Source organism: Acanthopagrus latus, chromosome 11 (assembly GCF_904848185.1).
Source record: "Acanthopagrus latus isolate v.2019 chromosome 11, fAcaLat1.1, whole genome shotgun sequence".
Lineage (NCBI taxonomy): Eukaryota > Metazoa > Chordata > Actinopteri > Spariformes > Sparidae > Acanthopagrus > Acanthopagrus latus.
In genome coordinates this window covers 25,615,713-25,635,018 of record NC_051049.1, presented here as the reverse complement: position 1 = coordinate 25,635,018, position 19,306 = coordinate 25,615,713, and the positions used below count along the sequence as shown (strand labels likewise).

The 19,306-nt window shown below is 41.8% G+C and overlaps 1 long non-coding RNA gene across 1 annotated transcript in view; it reads right to left on the bottom strand.

The window, feature by feature from the left end:
• Positions 1-1,663: 1,663 nt before the first annotated feature.
• LOC119029022 overlaps positions 1,664-19,306 on the bottom strand; it is a 32,749-nt gene continuing 15,106 nt past the window's right edge. Inside the window, exons 2-3 of the long non-coding RNA XR_005077883.1 lie at positions 3,175-3,324; positions 1,664-1,792 (exon numbers count right to left, since the gene is read on the bottom strand). This is a non-coding gene — a long non-coding RNA (uncharacterized LOC119029022). The remainder of the gene's footprint in view (positions 1,793-3,174; positions 3,325-19,306) is intronic.

Here is a 19,306-nt window from a genome sequence, read left to right as displayed (position 1 = left end):
TGTCAGATATGTTTATTAATTTATGATGCATGCACAGTACACACACACACACACACACGCACACACAGATGGGTCCTGGCAGTGGCTAGTAGCACCATGTGTTAGTCACGGTTGGGGGCCTCCCCTGTTTTCTCACTGGCAATTGGTCGAGTCTTACTGGTGTGTGTGTGTGTGTGTGTGTGTGTGTGTGTGTGTGTGTGTGTGCGCTGCACATGCATCAGGTCAAAAAACTGAGTCTGAATTTTTAAGTTCTGAGTTTGAAAGAATTCTGCATTTAAATGTATGCAAAACAAGGAGACTTCTTTATATATTTTGCTGCGTTATGTACTTACATTATCCCAAATGTGTCCAACCATGTTAAAACTCAGAGGAATACACACGTTTACTCTAGGTAACAATGGTCATCTGTTGCTACTTCCAGGACAGGGCAGTCGACGAACGAGACTAGACTTAACACAGAAGAAACTTTTTTTTTTTTTTTTTTTACATCATCCACGACAGATAGATTTTCTTCAGCAATGGTGGTTGTTTAATGGTGAGGTCAGGAGAAACAAAGCAAGCTCCAACATGCGTAAAGATGCTGCCAGCGGAGCAAAGACCCATTTTATTTTATTTTATTTTATTTTGTGATGTGTTGGTGTAGGTTGGTGTATCCTTGGCCTATGTTTGTCAGTGCATATAGGCTATGCATGTAATAACTAGTGCAGTAGAGACCTGGCTTGGTATGGTTTGTATATGTGGAATAAAAGTACATGCGGAAATCCCACATGTTGCCCGCCGTGTCTTTAAGCCAACCGGAGCTGCTGCCACTGGAAGTGGTCCATAACCTTCCCCTTCATCTTCCACGTTACAGCGTGTGTGTGTGTGTGTGTGTGTGTGTGTGTGTGTGTGTGTGTGTGTGTGTTTAGATTAAGTTCAACACTCACTAAACTCAGCACTCACCAGAGACTCTGGTTCTCTCCTGTCTTTTCCCCTCTCCTCACTGTAACGTAAGCTTCGTGAAGTAAAAAGCATTTCCCCTCCAGCTCCAGTCAGCAGTCAACATCGCAACCGACAACGGAGGTCGCCTCTGTGGACGGCTGCTGCAGTCAGTTTGATAAACAGGTGTGAAGATAAATCCACTTTTTAACACAGTGCTCAGTCGCTCCACCCAGCTCTCTCCACACAACACTGGGCAAGTGTCTCTTGTGTTGCTTTGGTAAAGAAACCCTCAGCAGCAGAAATGACATATTGAATGTCAAGATGAAATCCTGTAAAATATATTTTTGAAATGGTAAATATGTGTCTGCTGATTGAAAGGCACTAGTGACACAGCAGCTTGGCTAAAGAGATTAATTTTTGTTGTTCAGTCCCACATGGGGAAGAAGTTTAACCTTCATTGTCATAGTTCCCACAGAGGTGGCCTGGTCACATGGTCCAACACATGAGATTTACCCCATCAGCCACACACCCAGGTTAGTGCTACCACTGATTACAAATGATCTACAGTAGGCTAATATTACCTTGTCTGAGGTGAAGTAAGGACCCATTATGTGATTGCCATCATCACAGATTGTGAACATCTCAACCCATCATTACCCATGAGCCTCATCAACTCTCAGCCGACCACACAATCAGAACTGCTTGATCCACTGTCGCTGTCTGTTCCGCAGCGGTTTCACGTGGCCCCTCCTCCCGATACGTCGCAGCTGATAGAAAAATAATGACCATGGTCCTTCTCCTTCTCTGGGATTTTCTGTGTGGGTCTGTAATCTGCAGGGTTTAGGTATGATGACTGATGAGGAGCGGGCCCCTGGATTTCATCAGAAGCATAAAAAAAAACATCTAAGCTTCAGACAGAAAAGTGTCATTTAACAGACTATCCATTTAGAAACAAATATTACCCTATTTAATATAACTTTCATAAATGATTTTATGCTTAAATCGAGCCAATGTGAGTATATATCAGGAAGTTGTGAGAACATTATCATCAGTATCTGTATCCAGCTATATTTTCTGGATCCATATCGAGTTGATATGGGTTGATCAGAAGTTGCTCTGAAGCCTTGGACGTGAGCTTCGGATCAGTGTTTCTGTTCTCAAGAGCAAAAGTACTATTGACAGTTTTAAGAGATGAACTTCTGTCAGCATTTCCCTTCATTGTTAATGCGGTTATTGGTGTATTTTACCTAGATGATAACCTATTTGTTTCTCTTAAAAAGTGCCAGATCTGTCAGGTATTCCACATATGTACAGCATTTCCAACTCCCATTTCAAATGTGTCCTGTGCACATCAATGCATCATGTGCATGTTCATGTATTGAGTATTGGGACTGATAACATCGTCCAGCAAATGCACACTCACTTTACGTCCTGGTTGGATGTACAGTTCAGCAAATTGATGTGGGTTTTCAAATGTGAAAGCATTTTTTTTTTCTTGTTTTCCTCTAAAACATGCTGGAACTAACCCACATTGGATTAGATGATAAATAAGTCAATATGCTGTAGATTTTGTGAAACAAACTATCCTAGTTATTGTAGTCTCTTTTGGTCGGTTAACTTCACTTAACAATCTTTCGTGTTGAGTGTTTGTCATTGTCAGAGCAACAGTGCTGCTGAACCACTGAGAATCGCCTAAACTTCATGGCAACTGTCAGAAGCTAAAGGATCTTTTCCCCTGTGGCAGGAAGATATGCTATAAAACTTCACATTCTCTGTCATCTACTGGTGTCAGGTTTGCCGCTCTCTATAGTGTAGCTCAGTGGCTCAGAAGCACAATGGTTAAGCTGAAGCGAGGTCAGCAAATTCATATACGTCTCCATTCCGATGGATTTCAGTCCCTTTAGTGAGATTTTTCTTACAGTTTCTTTTTGTTTTAAGGTTATATGATAGTATATAGTATATAACTTAAATTGTTTATAGAGCTGTTTTGGTTAGAAAAAAAAAAAAAAAAAAGGATTCCAGCAATAAAAAAAATCTAATCTTGAAGCTATACTGGACAAAATGGGATGTAGTTTCAGCTTCAGTAGTTTCAGGCATGTAGGTGTGATGGGAAGCTTCCTCGTCTGAGAGAGAAGCAGGAAGGGAGCAGAGTGACAAGAAAATTACGGGGCGACAGAGGGGGAGAAAGAGGGGCAGGACTCCCCCCAACCCCATCTTGAGAACGATTCGTCACCGCGACAACCATCACCCCACCTTATTCTGGGATGTCCTGTAGTTATGTTCTTCAATTATGTCTCCCTCTTTAATGTCGCGGCTGCACATCCATATTTAGTCAACCGCTGCAATTTTAGCTGCCGCGTTGAAATGCAGCCGTCTCACCCTGGAATCAAAGGACAGATAGAGCTTCCTCGGGCACACACACACACACACACACACACACACACACACACACACACAGAGGCAGAGAGAGAGAGAGAGAGAGAGAGAGAGAGAGAGAGAGATTTACATTTATTTCTATATTCTTTCAGGCTACATCTGCAATTTGAGCCACAACAGGGAGATTTTCAGCATGCCAAGCAACTTTCAAGGAAAATGTGAGGTATGGCAATTTATCCACTGTACATGAGATATTTTATTTTTGTCTGCACTGTAACCCCTGAAAATATTTTTAGATTATTAAAAATAGACCGAGGGAAGGAAAAAGATTCTGAAATCTGCTGCAATAATTATGTGTGAAGTGTAAAGTGAAGGTTGAAAAGGTTGGCTGGGAATTAAAGCTTCCCTAAGATAAACACTCTCTTTCTTTCCAGTACTCATCGAGGTGCATTTATGGTGTTTTTGTGAATGTGTACCTGTGTGTGTAAGAGTGTGTCTCGGTGCGTGTGTGCATGTGTGTGTGTGTGTTTAAAGAAATACTGTGCATAGTGAGAAATGTACAAACATTAATAAAACAAAATGCAAAGCTACCATGGCACAGGTGCCTTTTCTTCCTCTCTCTCTCCTTTTCTCTCTCTCTCACACACACACACACACAGAGGCTCAGAGGAATCTCCCTCATGTGGTGGTGGCCAGAGGCCAAGAGAAGTGTGAGTTGTGTTGCATGCAGGAGGCAGAAGATAGTTCTCACAGGTGTGACAAGATGACCTTTAAATCACACACATACTCTTTCTCCCTCCCTCTCCCTCTATTGCTCTCTCTCTCTCACACACACACACACACACACACACTCTCTCTCTCTGTCTCTTTTTCTCTTTCTCTCTCTATAAGATTGAGTAAATGGCAGAGATAAAACGAGGGAGAGTACACACTGTACAGGCCAAGTGCCAGAAAATCCATTATCTTTTCTAGTGAACATGTGCATGCCTCCTTAATGTTTGTCAAATTTCTCTGTGCTTTGATTTACCATTTGACACGTTGTCATGTTCTCAGTAGTTGGCCTGAGGTTAATCAAATCATCATGTTAAGAGAGGAGAGGGTCCTTTGATTTCCCATTAATTGACTAGCGTACGTAAACTCTAGGGAGACTCCATTTAATTTTCTGTTCATTTCTTTTTCCCCTTCTACTGTATTTGATCAAATGAGGTAATAGAAATTCTATAGGTTGTGATAGAAGACATACATGGTACCCTGTTGTTTATTCAAATTTACCCCAAAGTTTCCCTACTCCCTTCATTTGTGTTTTTGCTTTAGATCAATACATAGAGTATCTGATTTGTAGCTGTGTGTCTAGTGAGGAAAGTCTGGCTAGAGTGGAACAGACAGTGTTGCAGCTGTGTGGTGTGCCCTTAAACCAGAGGACTACCAGGACACCCCAGTTATCTTCTCAGCCACTTCTCCAAAGTCTCATTCAGGGTAGGAAACTTGGTTCCACGTGAGGCAAGTCATATAAAAAAAAAGACAAGAAATCTGGAGGCACATTTGTAAAACAACATATTTGATAACTCATAAGATGATATTAGCACCCAACAACTTCCAAGCTAACATCAACGTTTGACCACATCCTGTGTGTTTCACTTCCAGCTTAAGACAAATGTCTCCAGGGTCAGTGCTGATATTTCTGGATGAACTTTCCAAATCATATAATATCAAAACAGTGTTGTATCAAACAGTAAAATATGGTCCAGTGTCCCCCACCATTTCAGTACCCGTTGTCTCTTCAGTTGCTAATCAAGCAGTGAAATTATGTCAATTTGTCAGATTGCCTACGTTTGTGTGACCTGCAACATTTGAGCTGTGTTTGGTAAAATGAGCACCTTCTGAATAGTTTTAGTTTTTTTGTTGTTGTCAGTTGTAGTTTTCCAAAAAAGAACCCCAGCTGAGATACATATAATATTAAAGTTAGTACATAATAATTTTCTCCAGTTGGGGTAAAAAAAATCCTGAAACAAGCTTTGTCCCTTAGCTGCAATTTGGCTGATGAAAAGTCACTCCATTTGTATTTTTTGTGACAGCTGGATGCAAAGTTCAACTAATCAAGTCCCATTTTGAACACACCTGCTGCATTGTTGCTCCTCCCTCAGGGCGGTTGGGTGAAAACTGACACTATCGCGACTCAGATGCTGGTAATTCTGCCCGTGGCTGGAAGTCTCCTGCCAGCTTTTTTGGCTGGAAGCCAGTCTGTTATTTTTTTTTTTTTAATCAGTGTGATCTATTGTTAAACTACTTTGGCAAAATATCTGGTTCTGAACCAACTTGCTGCTGCAGCCATTTGACAAGAAAGAAATAGCCTCCTGTTAACCGCAGAGTTAAGCGGTTATCATAAAACATTTTCCTCTCAGTCATTGCTATAATAACTTTAATATCATCAGATCAAAGTAATGGGATTAACGTGAACCACAGTGGTTACTTCAAAAGACACAGTCAGACAATCACATAACTTGTCTTTACAGATTGTGGCCTGAAATCAAAGGCAGTTATTTAAAAAACGTGATAAGAGGTTTGAGAGTGAAAACACACGGAGGAAGCTGATTTGTCGGTTTGTTGGCGTGTTAAAGAGAAAGAAAACACGGCGCACCTCCCCGTTCCCTTCCAATCCACAGCACCTGGGTCTCAAATGTCAGACCTGTTTTCACCTGGAACCGCAGAGAGGGCAAACAAGCAGTGTGTGTGTGTGTGTGTGTGTGCGTGGGTGTGGGTTTGTGTGTGTTTGAGAGAGCAAAAAGAAAAAGACTTTTAGAAATGGTAGATGAATTTAAAAAACATGTTTCTTATATGAAATGTAAAAAGTGATACTCGGAAAAAGACGCTCTGTGTGCAACATAGAATCACAACCTTTTCTGCCCCCCTGGGTCTTCCTTAATGGAAACGCTACCAAAATGCACTTGTAGCTCGATTGTGCAGCCGGCATCGACGACGAAACACACACAAAGGTCTTTACATGAATTCATGTTCCAGCTTTGCATCAGCAAAGATAAAACTCTGATAAAGTCAGCAAAGTGCCTCTTGGACCAGGCCCCAACATCTCAGTATCTCTGTGTTTCCAGATTAGGGCTGGTAAATATTTTAATTTGGAACAAGCCAAACATGTGATAGTTCAACAGTTTTTTTTCTGCATAAGCTTTTAGCATACAGTAGTTTCATTTGACAAAACAATCTCGTTTTCAAGTAAAAAAAAAAACCAAAAAAAAACCAAAAAAAAAAAAAGTACTCCATCAACATCACATGTCTAGCTTTTGTCACATTTAAGTTATCTTGACATGGTCACACAGCAGGAAGTGTGGACTGATTTGAAAAACCTTCCGTGGCTCTATGGTGATGCGTTCATGTGCCGGTGAGACAATCAGATATCCTGCTGCAGGACTGTTTGTCTGATGACTCAGAGATACAGCAATGTATGAAAAAAGTTAGAAGAACACATTATAATGTGCTTTTAAAATTGTCAAAGAAAGTCAGCAGTAGTGTCACGGACTGGTACATGTTTTAACAGACTGATATTAGTGTACTAAGGAAAAACAGTTGCTCTGGAAACTACCTGATGATATTCTGGCTCAAACTAAACGTTCATACTTTGTCATTCAGTAACTCACCATAGAATAACTTAGTCCAGTATGTAATTGTTTGCCAAGGTAAGAACTTGTGTAGCAGCTTCTCAAACACAGAGTACACTTTAACTCAGAATCAGAAAACACCAGCAGTGACTGCCTCACTCCGCCTCTTAACATACAGTCAGTCTGACACAGTGATTTCAATATGACGGTTTTAATAACCGTATCGATGCAAACACCTGATGTTGAAAAACAAATTCATTTGAAATATATACAAAAGGCCTGACAGATATGTACTTTGGAGTGTACGGGGCCTATCTGACCCACTGTGCAACAGAGAGACTGGAGTTTACAAAAGACGTCAGTCAAAAGCATGTGTATTCACACTCATGCAGGACATACCATCTTGCATGCCCGTACACACGCGCACACACACACACACAGGCGGGCGGTGTTGAAGAAGGGGGTGATTATTGCTTAAGAGGGAGGGGTTTGGCTCTGTGACTGACAGGCCATTAGTTATCAGGGTTTGGTCAATCATCTTGTTGACTGACGTCAGAGTGAAGGAACGCACCTTGTGCTAAATATAACACACCTGCTTTCACACATGCACGCACACACACACACGTATGGTATGAATAAGTACACACGTTGAGTATGCATGCGGAATGTGACTTCAGACACACAGTCACACACTTTTATATGCATAACAAGCATGCATGTTGAAGTAACTTCATGCTCTGCAAACATGAACTTTGACCTCCAGCAAACACCATACCTTTCTCCCAATCAGATGCACATGGCCTGTAGAAACTGACTTGCACCAGGAAAACTTTTGTGACATGAACTTTATACCACAAACGTTAATCTACAATTGGCAGGTCAAACATCATCAAGAGAATACTTACATCTGGCAGATCACACTCACAGGAAATTCCTTTACAGCGGGAAGCTTAAGAGCCCGGCGTGTCATGAATCAGGGTTTCAGCTGTTCAGATGTAAATGCCTTCTGTTTGATATTGTGTAGAAGGTCTCTGAGAATCATGGCGCAGACACTCAGAAAGAACAACCTTGACATCTTTCCTTCATACTAATGTCATCAAAGCAATTCAGGGTGCTATTTCAAATTCTTACGGCCTGATCACACAGTTCAGTCACATTCAATTTCAGTTGTATTCACTTTACAGATCCCAAGGATATGGGTCATGGTGCACTGGCTTAATTTAAATTCAAAGATTAAAAAAGAAATAATAATAAATCACATAAATGCAATGGCCTATCAGCAATCCTCAAAAGGCTAGAGTTCAGACTGGATTGTTTCTTGTGAGGTGACTCATGTAAACACATGTCACGTGTCTGCTTGAGCCTGCATGTCAGGTTAAGACTTTGATTCTGTGCGTCGCATTTTAAGAATCAATCACAAAAAATTAAAAAAAGACCCAAATAAGCTTCTCATGACACAATGGTAAATAGTCTTGCATTTTTATAGCACTTTTCCAGTCTATTGATTGCTCAAAGCGCTTTACAATACTTGCCACATTCACTCATTCAGACACACATTCATGCACTGATGGCAGAGGCTGCTATTCAAGGTGCCAGCTGCTCATCAGGAGCAATTTGGGGTCAGTATCTTGCTCAAGGACACTTCGACATGCAGCTGGGAAGAGCCAGGATTCAAACCAGTGACCTTCTGATTACTAGACAACCCACTCTACCTCCTGAGCTACAGCTGCCTCAATGTAGGCCAAAACAACTGTCAGGGTTTCAGGGTTCACCCACATCGACAGTAGCAGCAAGATACATGTTGGCGTGACTGGCCGCCACATGCTGTGGCACAATACACTGCTGTGCTATTTTCCGGCCTCAGAAAAGCTGCAGACCTCCTCATTCTGACTGCCATGACTTATTTTCTTGTCAGGCGATAGCCTGTCCTCCTCTGTGGTCTGGTAGCTGTCATAATGGATGGGGAGAAACTGATTGTTGTGGGAGAAAAATGCTCCAAACTCTATGACCCTTAACTTTTACCCATGTTCAAAGAGACATTTCAAAGAGACACAGACGAAGAGATGTACCTTTTTATGGGAGAAGTCAAGTGAAATAGCACACAACAGGTTCCCAGTGTAAATTCAGGGCAGCACTCTATATTCATCATGGAATACTTTGCTACATATGGTGTATAGGTGTGTTGGACTACCACCACAGTGTGTCTAATGTAAGGATGTGAGATTAAACAATGAAAATCTTTGTGTCAAAATGTAGAAGTGATGATATACAATATAAAGTACAATTTACTTAAGTACTGTTCACACGTACAATTTTGAGATACTATATTCAAGTACTTGGTTTTTTTTTTGTTACTTTCTACTTCCTCTCCACTACATTTACTCTGTAACTTAGTTACTTTGCAGATTCAGCTTATTCTGTGTTTATAGGTTATTCATTGTGGTATGTTATTTTATCTGCAATCTGACAGAAAAATCCCAGATACAATAACTGGTAAATGCTGAATATTGATGAAAACTGGCCGATAATTGGTCTACCCCTGTCTTCAGTTGACTATTTTGGGTTTGCCACCTGAAACTTTGCTGTTTTGAATTACTCAAAATAATGCAAAAGCTTTGATAAACCCATTATTCTGCTACATGCCCAGCACCCATCAGCAGACAAGGCGCATGCCTTTTGAGCAAAGGGGAATGCCCTCGCTACTAATGAGGGAGCTTTTGACCCGGACCAGCATGCTAACTGTAGATATCCCTACAACAATATGTAGAGACCACAATGTCAAAACTGTTAATTCTTCACTATCAGATGATACTTATTATATATCATATTATATTAGATTATTACATATGTTCAACTACAATTCTTACATATTGCACCTTTAAGACAAACACAAGAAAACAAACAGGGAAAACTGAGGAAGAGAAGAAATGTTAGTGTTTGTTACAAGAGGCAAAAAGCGTAAATGTGACCGCAGTTCAGAGAAAATGTAGCACCGCATCACCGCTCCTCTGAGACACAGGCTGACACTGTGGCAACTTCTGCGTGTTCTCATACACCAACAGGAATGTATCCCAAATCTGAAGACGGTACACAGGTGCTGCTGCTGACTTTCACGTCACAGTTAAAATAAGTGAATTTAAACGGATGCTCCAAATTTCGGAGAAGACACGGGGAACGAGCGTATCTCCGCTCCCTCGATCCATTTAATTTAATATCTGGCCTGCTGCCCGACTGTATTGATAAAAAGTTGCCTTTCATGTTAGCAGTTGACGCTAGCACGATGAACAAGATACAGACACAATGAAAACAGCGCGGCAGCCCGAACGCAGCCACTGAATGGTGTAGCCGTGACAAAGAACTCGACACACAAATGTTTGCTGCCAGATAGCGGGAAAAAATAAATGACTTAAGATGATAATGAATGTGACGCAGAGATAGTTTATTTGTTTTAATACACACACACACACACACACACACACACACACTATCTCTCTCTCACAGACTCGCACACGTGAACGACACACACTTGATGAGAAATAGACGGAGATAAATGCATACTCACTACACTCAATTAATAGCATTGCTTGAAATCCGTCATGCAATTACCAAACGCAAAATCACTGCCCTTTAAAGATACGGTAATGGTGACTACTAGCTTTTCCAAAAACAGATAGCGGCGTTGTCGTGATAGATGCGGAGGAACAATACCAAAATCATTTTCCTAATTATCTCCTCTGGAACTAATGTTGCAGATATGTGTGTGAATTAATTATTGGAGCTCGATATAAGAGAGGGAGCAGCATTATCCACCACAATCTCCCCCCCAACTCAGCATTCATTAAGGCGAAGGCAACTGTCAGTCACTCGATGAGACAAAACCCTGATTTCCAGAAATCAAATTAGCGCCGAAAACAGAGAAAGAGAGGAGGGACGGAGAAATCAACAAAAGACAGCCGAGACCTTATTGTGAGCGTCGATGAGAGACGCGTCGCGGCTGAGGATGTTTCCTTTCTCTCGTTTGTCATGTTTCATTTCGTCTTCTCCCCCCCCCTTTTTTTATTCCCCTCCGGCAGCTCTTTCCGTTCTTGGGGTCAGATTCTCTTCAGGGTAACACTCCCTGTTCAGCAGCTTGGCATTACGAACATGACCTTACGGGTCCCACACACACACACACACACACACACACACATTCAGCTCTTGTTAGCCTTTCTCTTGCTGTAATCGCAGCAACTGATGACACCTTCTCTGGCCCACCTGGAGGCCGTGGAGGACAGGGAGCGCGATGAACGTAAAAAGTGGCTCAGTGGTGGAGCCAGCGTTTTGTAATCGGAAGGTTGCTGGTTTGATTCTCCCGGTCTGCATGTTAAAGTGTCCTTAAGCAAGATATTGAACCCCAGACACTGCTCCTGATGTGCTGGTCAGCACCTTGCTTGGCAGCCACTGTCATCAGTGTGTGAATTACTGTTTTCATTATTTTATAATAATGAAACTCATTTTTCATACACATCAGACTGTTCTGCCAAGACAAATGCATGGGTTGTTATTAACGTCTTGCCATTGGACGCTTCTCTTTCCCACTGCTGTCCCTCCTCATGGTTTAGGCAGCTAAGGATCTCCCGTCCTCGTGGGGAATGTAATTAGAGCGGGATTTCCAGGTATAAGTACTCAGGTCCTCCTTCTATCTCTCAGATACCCCTGCAGCGAGCCATCACCGGTTCAGCCCTTGTCAGTTTCTGGATTCGGGGCTTTCATACATTAGGCTGGGATTTCTCAAGTGCTAAGCCAAGAGAAGGCCAGCACTATCTCAGATTTTTAAAGGCAGACACAAGTAGTCACCCTCTCCCAACCTGGAGTCCATCAAGCTCAATTAAAGCAGTAATATCTAGATACCGTGCGGCTCTACGCAGGGATTTTAAGACGCCAAGCTGTTACAGTAGGTGCCCATTTTCATCCCTTTGCCTATCTATGGATTCTGACTTATTCACTTATATCACTGACGACGATTCTCAGACTTATATCATGAATCACCACTATGTTTTTCCCCTGAACTATTTGATGGATGTTTTTTAGGAAAGAGCCACATCACCAAAGGATCGTAGATCCTGATAAGGAATCATCTCCCATCCAAAACTATTTTGAAATCACTGCCCCAGATTGTGCCCTGTTATATCTGGCTGTTCATCTTTCAGTCATCTACGTTTTTGTGTTGCCACCCAATGAAATAAATCTGATGTAATGTCAAGCCCAGCAACAAGTCTGTGCAAACCCAAGAGCCCCAATTTCCAGATTTTACAATTGCACTAAATTGAAGTTTGAAACAAAACTTCATCTTCCTATGATTGTCTGTATTCTTAACTTGGGTGATTCACTTACACTTATAAATTACTGACCAAACAATAAAAAAATAAACTATCTACAGAAGTAATACAGCCATGCATCTAATATTTATTTATTTATTTTTTAATATTTTTTTATTTTTTTATATTTTAGAATCAAGAGTTTTTGGCAACAATATTCACCTATTCAAAGCCCCAAATTAGCATCGCTATGGTAAACCTCAGTACATTTAACTTTGATCAGCTATACTTAGCCCTCCATCATCCCTAAAGATGGATTTAAATCTTCATCCTACTCCTGTCCCCTCCCCCATCATCTGTGAAAGTCTTTCCTGATCAGCAGTCCAATGTCTCCTCGACTCCCAAAGGAAACCTCAGGGCAGTTGTGTGAATGATATTTTCATGTAATTCAATAATGACAATAATGTGGGTAAAGATCTGTCTAACTTATAAGAACGTCGTCTTGATGTCTTGAAAATGTAATGATTTAATATGCTTTTCAAGTGATACGTTTGCCGTTCTTTTCTTTTTTCCTTTTATAGTAAAAAAAAGTCGGTGCAAAAGAAGAAATCTTAAAAGTCTCAAATGTAAACGAGATGACACTTCACACACCCAAAACTACAGACAGGTTTTCAGTTAAAATACAGAGAGAAAAACCAAAGCAGCACTTGAAAACAGAACTGCAGCTCCTGGAAATGCTGGGAGATGACATCTGTGAAGAAAACACTCAGTCTGTGTGATTGTACCAAAGAACACCACAGCGACATGAAAGTGAATGATGCAGCGCCTGTGATGCAGTTGAAATGGATATATATATATATATATATATATATATATATATATATATATATATATATATATATATATATATATATATATATATATATATATATATTCAAACCCAGAAGAATCCATATTTTTATTTAAGGTAAGGGGGCATTTTATTTTTAACAGTGGATGATGAAAAAGAGAAAAAAAGAGAGCAAAAAAAAAAGAACATCCAGAAGGTATCCGGAACCATAACCACGGATAAATGGATGGATAAATTAAATACTAAGGCTGGATTTAAGTGGTCACCTGCCGCTATGTCTATAGATGATACGTCAGAGAGTGATGAAGGAGGTCAGCACACATGACATAATATGTGAACATTTTTAAATCATTGCCTCATTCATGAATATCTCTGCCTCTTGACTGAGACAGCCTATAGCGTTTGTGTGTTTCGAGTTCACATGAAATGAGCGTTATTGATTTAGAATATTTCCTTGTTTCCTGTAAAAACGGTCAGGTAGGGAGGGATTTTAGATGGTAGTAAGTAGCGTTCGCGCTGAATGTGAGTTACACACCCCCCCGTGCAGGTACATGTCAAAGAAGCCGACGCTGTGGGACCACATCACCAGGCTCTGGGTGAAATCGGCCGATGAAGTGACCAGAGCGCTGGCCAAACACACCCTGAGACCGATGTGATGACAGGGCATCAGCATCAGGGCAGTATTGTTGCTGTGTTTAGCTCCTGGTAACCTGCAGCCTAGTCAGCTAATAGGCATGACTAAATGAGCAAGTGGTTACTTTAGCAACAAGTGAAGCCAGCTTTTCATCAGGACACTAGAAACATCACAGGATGTTCAGGCAGCAGGAGGGACAACCAGAAAAAAACAGTGTCTCTATGATCTAGTTTCTGGGCGCCCTGGTAGCTCAGTTGGTAGAGCGTGTGACCGACGTGCAGAGGCTCTGCCATCACTGCAGCGGCAAAAGACTGGTAAAATAAATATATACATATGTTCCAGTTTCACCAAAATCTGTGAACAAACTGATGTGCTCAGGCAACATCTTTCTGACATGAAATCTAGGCCACTCGGCCACCACCTAAAGATGAAGAATGCTATTATTGGTCGAAATTAGCTGATGTGAGCTTACATAAGAAAACCTGACATTTAGTTTCACATGAAGACCGGGTTTTGATATAGAAATACAAAGTAATGTGTGTCTGCAAAGGGGTGCACAACATGATCATGGATGTATTCAAAGTGGTTTCAGCCCAAGTCTTATTTTTTCCGATCCACTTCTTAAATCACATTTACACCCCTTTTTTTGTGAAAACAGAAAGGGTGCGAATTGTAAACTGTATGTGTTCTTCAGGGTGACCTCCTGCTCTCTAACTCTAAAAGGTGAGTATTGCCTCGGTGAAGTTGCAGATGGCGATATTGTTGAAAAATAAGAGAGATTGGGTAAAATCGCTTGAGTGCTCAGGAGAGACTCGTAGATTATCATGTCAAAAGCATTTCATTGTGACATTAAATAAATCAGTTGATAAAACTCTTGGCAACACTCAGATTAAAAAAAATTGGTGTCAGAAACTGCTGAAACGTAACAGTCATCAGGAAAACAGCCACAAAAATCAGTGAATTTGCAGACAAGGGTCATTCAAGATCAACAAGACCTGCCAAGATTTATAAAAGCCACACCACATCTAGGACCAGCCTGGTCTCCAAGAGAACATGTGTGAGGATACGTAAACATTGAATATGACTGTATACAGGCCAATCCATCATAACATCTGTCAGTGCAGCTGTCAGGTAAACAGGATTATCAACTAGAACCCTCCCGTCGATGACCACAGAGCCGCGATAAGTCCTCGCAGTTCCCTGACACCTCGCTCTATCTCTGCCTCTGACACACACACACACGTCCATCGGTTTGTCATCCATCACACTGGCCTGTCAGAGTTCAAACTGTGTCAGCCAATCAGGCGATAAGGCCCGACACTACAGGGTGGACCTCTCTTTACTCTGTTTGCGCGAGTGTGACCGTGATCCCTCTGATCTTGTTATCGACGTGTTGATGGCAGTTCAAATTAACGCCTTCACACCTGCGGTCAGTGGGCTGACACACACACACACACACACACACACACACACACACACTGGTCAAAATTTCTAATCAGAGGAAAATTAATTACCCAGGTAGACAAACATGGCAGCCTTCTTCATCTTTGTCTGTTTTTCTTTTATTTTTCCTTTTCCAGCTACGATTGCGGAAAGTAATAACGACAGATGAGGGACATGGAAAAGCAAAATGGAGGATTTGAAGGTCTTTAAGGCGTGCGCGCTCAATCGCCAAAATGAGCCATATCTATAAACATATAGATTCTCCATTATTGGAGCACAAAGCAGCTCCTCGCTGCAGGTAGAAAGCAGGATTAAACAGCAGAGAGGAGAGGAGTGGAAGGCAGAGAAAAGGAGAGAAAATGATAACGACAGGTTCATAAAAAAAATACACAAGTGTGTTTGGTGGACGAGCTGCGGCATCAAACGAAGACATGGAGCCACATTTCCATAAGAAGGAAGCCCCGGTGGAAACACACACAGACATATATACGGCTGACATTATGTGCAAAGGCATGCACACCATGTATAAATCCACTCTCAGGAACACACACACCCTCCACATACACACTCCGCCTTCCGCACACACACACAGTCACCCACTTACCCACTCACTCGCTCCACCTTACAAACACACTCCCGCATGCACGCACCCTCCACCCTCGACACACACCTTCCACCCCGCCCCTTCATTAATGCTTTCCTCTCTAAAGCAAAGGAGAAAGCCCTCCAATTATAAGCGACTCCTCAGCAGACGGGCTCAACGCTGCATTTATTAGGAGCTCATTTGGCTAAGCAGGGCTAAACACAGCGCACGGCGGAGAGGCAGGCGGAGGAGGTGGGGGGGTGCGGGGGTGCTCAAGAGGAAGATGCACTCTCTCTGTGTCTCTGTGTGACATTAAAGGGAACATCCCTGTATTCTGTCCTAATCCAAACTGATTTGAGATGGCAAAGGGGGGTTTGAGAAGCAGCGCTGGATTATTTGTTTATGGTGGGGGGGCTGGAGCGCCTCTGCTTCCCCAGATTTACCATCTTATACCGTCTCGCGGCTCTTAATCGCCTCTCTTCCCCCAAACACAACCCATTTACAGTTCAAAGCGGCAGAGCCTATATCTATCGCCGGCTATATTACGATTAGTATTAATATCATCACCATATTCAAGGCTGAGAAGTCTCAGAGGGGAATGAGGGAGGGGTGCTCACAACAATACTGTTGCTGCCCAAATATGGCGGCTCGCTTTTTGAAAGCATGACCTTAGCGAGGAGACGTCTCTCGCTTTAATCATAACTGCAGCTTTGCCTGGTTCGGTGTTAAAAGGGTTAGAGGTGTTACTCAGCACTTTCACAGACGGGTTTTTTTTTTTTTCTTCCCTCCATGTTGGAAATTTGACAGTTTCCTCTCTGCTTTTCATTTCTTTTTGCATCCAGGGGACCTTGAAGCAGAAAAAGTAGGATAAATTATTTGAATAGCAGGTGTCTGACATTGTAACCGTGACAGCTAGATTTAAAAAAAATAATAAAAAAATCTAACTTTTCTGAGTGCAACAGCAGCAATTTTCTCAGTTTCATTACCACACAGTTACTTACTGTATGTAGAACCATGGGGGCATATAGAGGTTCCCCAGAGATAGAGATAACACTTTAATTTCTACATTACTTTAATGCTGTCTGCAGGTCAGCACAAGGCTGTGAGAGAATCTTGTCACACTTTATAATAGGGGTACAATACACATACTAATGATCCACTAATGCATGACATTTGATATTTCAATGCACGAGTTAATGCAGGATGGATCCTGTATCCCTGTTAGTGATGTTGCATTATGAGATTAGTTCTCACTCAATAGATCAGTTATGGATTGCTAATTCACAGTTACAATATGCATTAATTGATTTGTGACCAAATGAGCTGGACTTCAGTTACACAAAACTTATCTTTACATCAGCCTGGTCGTCAGTCAAACATTCACATAATAAACATAACCATTAATACAGTTACATGATTTGTTATGTGACTACAATCCAGCTCATCTGGACAGCCGCCAATTAATGTATGAATCAAGATTCCTTTACTAAGTTTACACATAAACGATCACCCATTAAGTGTGAACTAATATCATTAGGTCACAGAGCCTTTATCATTTGTTAATGGTGAGCAAGAGTAGTTCATGAGTCATCCTGCTTTAATCTGTTCATTAAATTATCATGCGTCATCCATTAGTTAAGCATTACTCAAGTGGTAATCTTGAAGATTCCTGGTAGCAGCGATTGCAGGTGTATTTTTGGACCTCACTGCCTCCCAGAGATCCAGTGTTGCCCGTGTCGCCTCCGTAACATTTAATTCCATTCATTCCTCCATCTCATTGTGCGCCGCCATCGGTCTTTTGTTTGTTTGTTCCACCATGACTGTTAGCAGTAACTCCAACCCTGTACTCCTTGTGCTAGTGAGACCAGAACAAAGAACACTTTCCTTGGAATTTTTGGCCGTCCAACCTGACCAGCCAGACCATCCCAGGGAGGGACACATTCGAGACAAGAGTCTGCAGACCAATCCATCTTAAATTTAAGACTGCCCCTGGCTAATATCTGGTCGCTATGGGAAATCAGAGACTGTTGTGGCCACATCTTTACAGAGACCCGTCTCCAACCACAACATCTCGGATCGAGCTAATGGACTCAAAGGTTGGGCTGTGATCTGAATGGACAGCACACAGGACAAGAAGAAGCGGACTCTTGATGCTGATGGACATTGATGGACAGCGTTTACCTGATGTAAAATTTTAAAGCGACGATGCCGACAATATTGTCAGCGCCATGCTGCTGTTTGAATTCATTCACTGCCAAATTTAAGAAATGCCCAACATGTTTATGTATTTAGCATGTGTTTCGATTCATAGTGCAAGCCTGAGTGACGAGTGACAAATGAAACACCTTGAACCTTGACTATGCAGTTGCCGAGCTGTTAAGCTCATATGCAACGCTTTTACAGTCCAGGTTTCTTTGGACGCAGAATGAAAACGTTTCAAGCGACAGACTGAACTTAGAACCCAGAGCTAAACGCAAAAGCAGCGCGTGACATGTCAGAGTGTTGCTGTGATTGTTTACTGATGTGACCTCTGTGACAATGAATCTGACCCTGAACTTAACTCAACTGAACGAAACAATCCGAAGGCAAATCTGATGATGTTGTGAAATGGTCATGGATCCTGTGGACGGAGGCGTTCATTTGCAATAGGTCAGATGTAGGCGAGGTGCATTGTGGGTCTAAACAGTCGCTTGTCTTTTGTGTGTTTGTGTTACGTGGGCTTGGATTTATGTAGACTGCAGTGTCTGTAGAAACTGAGTCAGATCCACTTTTTTTTAAAATACTTTCCCCAACTAGAAAGAGCAATCAATACTGCAGTCGGACGTAAAGAGAAACTAGAATAGCAAACAGCATCAGCCGGACCTTTTTATTCTCTCCCAAACAAACAGAAGCTTGATAAAAATAATCGCAACACAAGGTCTAGTTCTTACTAAGCTTTCAACTATGTTGTAGCCAAACTATCAAATTTGGGTTGTGATCATGTGAAACTCTCACATCTCCAGACAACTCCGGACAATCCTGGACAATATGTCAGCTGAAGGTTTCAGCATAATTAACACCAAACATCAGGACTTTAAAGAAGTGACTAAACAATACTTTTGTCCAGTTAAAACGATCAAACAGTTCTTCTTGTATTTCACAACATTTCCAAATGTAGTCAGAAAAAAAAGAAAACAACATTCATCAGGATGAGGGGTGGAATAGGAAAAAGAACAGGTGTGAAAGTTCATATCAGGAAAAGTATAAACAGAGGGAAGTAAGCCGGGAGCGAGGAAGCACACAGGGAAATAGCAAGCGATGAACAAATGAATGAAAACACAGATTCACGAAATAGTGCAAGCTTCCCTGAGTGACAAATAGAGCTGGATGGGGGAAGGTACAAAAAAAGCAGAGGATAATAATTGCCCTCCCTCTGCGGCACTCTGGTTTTTAAAGTGTGTTTTTACGTGTCTGCGTCGTCGCGCTGCACAGCGGGCATCCCTGGCGTGGTGCCAAACTCCATCTCTCCTCACCAGGCCCAATAACCACCCAGCTATCTGCACCTGCTCCAATTATTATCCTATTAGCAACAAATACCGCACAATTACCGCT